Source organism: Nelusetta ayraudi, unplaced genomic scaffold, assembly GCF_046127955.1.
Source record: "Nelusetta ayraudi isolate G7.1 ecotype Tasmania unplaced genomic scaffold, CSIRO-AGI_Nayr_v1 ptg000004l, whole genome shotgun sequence".
NCBI classification, from domain to species: domain Eukaryota; kingdom Metazoa; phylum Chordata; class Actinopteri; order Tetraodontiformes; family Monacanthidae; genus Nelusetta; species Nelusetta ayraudi.
The window spans coordinates 15,433,078-15,436,561 of NW_027466054.1; the positions used below are offsets into that span (position 1 = coordinate 15,433,078).

Genomic DNA, 3,484 nt, shown 5'->3' on the forward strand with positions numbered 1-3,484 from the left:
ATATATTTAAAAAAAATAATAATAATAAAAAAAAAAAATATATATATATATATATATATATATATATATATATATATATATATATATATATATATATATATATAAATATTACGAGTTTGTTAAATGTTTGGTAATTGATGAAGGAAATAAATGCTGCTTTGCCGTAGTCGTGTCACTAAGCTTCATGCAAATCACCCGTCTGAATAGTTTGATGCGAAATTAATCAGCCTCAAGTTTTGGCACCAGGCAGCAGATGTTGGTATCAGATGCTCGTTAACAACAACAATAAAGAGCTTCATTTGCAGGGCTCGTCCGGGATTTGAACCCGGGACCTCTCGCACCCGAAGCGAGAATCATACCCCTAGACCAACGAGCCACACACGTGATGAAGCATCGTGCTTCCCGCTAGCATTTAGCAGTTATTAATAAAGCATCAAGGTTTCATCCTCTTTTTTATTTTTCTTACCTCGAGGGATCTGCTCTGATGGCCTTTTCCCTCACACCCCATCAGCTCTGGCACTCCAACCAGCAGGATACTTTTTCAAACCTCTGGGGAGGAGCAAGAAGAGCACTTCAGGGTCAGAGACCATCTCTTCCACTCAGGCACATGAAACTGCTCCTCTGTCAGCTCTTCTTTATGGATGTTACCCTTTGTTACCTCTATTCTTCAGGCATCTACAATAGGGACATAAATATAATAGTGCTAAAAATAAATAAATAAATGAATGAATAGATAAATACATTGTCATCAACGACAACAATTGTGCTGACGTATATCTGGGTGTCAAATAGTCATAACAAAAATATATGTTCTGTACTAAAAAGAAAGAAAAAATAAATTGCCTTCCATTGATTGTCGTAATGTTGGGAAGAGTTAGCCATTAATTGTTGTTTTTTTTATGCTTAATGAAATAAAATGTAACTTGTAATGAAATGTTGCTGTCAAATTGCTTTGAAGAATATCATGTTCCAAGATCAGGAACTGTGTCCAGAGTACCAATCCTCTCATAACAAATCCTCTCATAACAAGTCTGTTTGGTCCCTAAAATGACTCTGAAACCCTCCCAAAGATGTGATGGTGCATAACAAAGCTGATTGATCTGAAGATCAGAAAAGAGATCTCATTAACATCCTCTGCAGGTCAAATAATCAAACAACAAAACAAGCATGGCCGATGACTCCACTCTGTGTTACCCCAGAGCCCTCCAAAGTGAATATGTCACACTTCATTTAAATTGTTAACTATTCTCTCTGTACCCTAATGAAAAAATAATGGCTGACTGATATGCTGACGAGAACCTTTCAGTTTCTGTGTTTCTCTGTTGTTGAGCGGCTATTTTTTTTTCTCTGCACCGCTTTGCAGGACCTCTGATTTTATCAGTAACCAATTTTCAAAGTTTGGTGTGCGAGTTGTTGCTCATCCTTCTTGATGAGCAACAACATGTTCATTTAATAAATACAACACCCTTGTGGAGGACTTGGACAAAGTTCTAATAACTGTTCCACTTACTGAACTTTAGCATGTGATATACTTGAAGAACACTTAACTGGAGCCACGAAAATCTCCTCCTTTAATTGTGACTGTGTGTGCTTAAGCTTATTAACCTCCTGTGGAACATCGACACCCGGATTGTTTCACTTTTGCAAGTGGGCACTTGTGTACAATCACTGATGACAGGATCTGCTCCCCAATACTGTCGTTTTCTTCAGCAGCGTCTCCATTAGGCAGATGGCAACGTATACCATTTGTCTGTAGAAATAGCACTGAGTGAACAGAGCATGTTAGATGTCCTGGAGATGAAGCCGCAGAGGCCAGACTGAGATGATTTGGACGTGTCCAGAGGAGGGACAGTGGATATTTGGGAAGAAGGATGCTGAGGTTGGAGCTGGCAGGCAAGAGAGCAGAGTTGTGGATGTAGTGAAAGAGGATGTGAAGTTGAGCTGGTGTGAGAGAAGAAAAGATGCAGAGGATTGGAGGGTCAGATGGAGGCAGGTGATTGGCTGAGGAGGCAGCACAAAAGGGAAAGACAGATTTTTATTCAGTGTTCACTCTGGGCTCTTTTACCAGTTGGATATGTGAAACCAAACACATTTTGGAAATGTTCCAACTGGCATGTCAGGTTAGTATTTGTTGGCCTGCAGTCAGCCCTGCTGTGACTCACTGCCAGCTGTCACCACGGCCCACCTCGTCTCCCTCAGCATCTGCTTCAAAATTACCAAGCAGCCTGGGATGATACCTTGGTATTAATCACGGCCCAAATCCACAAACGCTGATTAATCACACTTGTAGAAGCGAGCCAGGCTGAGCCCTTGAGTTAGGATGGACTCGCTGCAGCCTCCGACGGCACCACTCTGCATATTCATAGCGTTACTGTCTAAAATGAAGAAAGAAATTTAAAAAAAAAAATGGAATGAGGCCGTTGAGAACTGAAGGCTGTTGGACCTTGTGCAAGATTAAAATAGTCATGTTATTACCAGTCAGACCTCTCGTCCTCCACATCTGTCCCTGAATTTAAAATTCAAATTCCTGCCTATGCACAATGATCTGTGCTCTTCTAAATCTCAAGGGCAGAACCTTGCGCTCAGGCAGCAAAGGGCCTAAATGTCTTTTTTTGACAAAATGAAGATGTGAGGGATTGAACCATGGCCAGAGATGCAAAATAAGCATTAAAGTGATTAGTCTGTTTAAGCCGTGGAGGGACTACAAGTGAATGCAACATTAATTCCACATTAAAGCATTTTAATGGGACTGTTTTTTGGCATTAGATCAATTCATTTTCAATCTTAAGATGTGCCCCCCCCCCCCCCCTTTTTTTTTTTAGGACAATAAATGCACATCATAAGACCAGTCAAAATGCAGGGCCTGCATTAATGAGCTTTTTAACCCAAAGAGTGAATCAAGATCATGCAAAGCTGACAGTCAAATCTCTTCAGCAGGAATAAAAGGAAAAACAAAGCTGCTCATGAGTGTGTCATAGTTGCGTGGAAGTGAGCTTCAGGGATTGGCAGAGAGTCAGAATGTCTTTTAGCCTTTGAGACTCTAACATACAAAGGGGTAAAAACCAGCATGACCTCAAATTAAATAATGCATGTGTTTAGTTTTGCTAAAATAAAAAACTGCCCTGCTTTCATACTCTCATGATGAGTGCTGCTATTTATATAAAGAGCTGCTTCGCGTAAGAGGCCACGTCTCTGCAGCTGGTCAGGAGTCAGGAAAAGAATACATGAGATCAAGGTAAATCATCAGAAAACAGAGATTAGCATGAACACTGTTTGCAATGTGCTTTCTGACCACTGGAAAGCTGCTTTGGAAGGAGCAACTAACTAGGGTTTTTCTCTGACCCAGGACACCCTGATGGTATACATCAGTAGCGCTACCAGTGCTGCAAGTTTCCTACAGTGTGTAACCCTTGAAAAGTCTTGCAGCTCCTGCATTTGTCGCTGAGATTTTAATGAATCAGGAGGTTTTTATTGCAACTCTCTG

At 40.7% G+C, this 3,484-nt stretch overlaps 1 non-coding gene across 1 annotated transcript; it reads right to left on the minus strand.

Annotated features, from left to right (window-relative positions):
- Nucleotides 1-304: 304 nt before the first annotated feature.
- On the minus strand, nt 305-376 carry trnap-cgg (transfer RNA proline (anticodon CGG)). Its single transcript has one exon. It is a non-coding gene; the product is annotated as a tRNA-Pro (tRNA).
- Nucleotides 377-3,484: the final 3,108 nt, after the last annotated feature.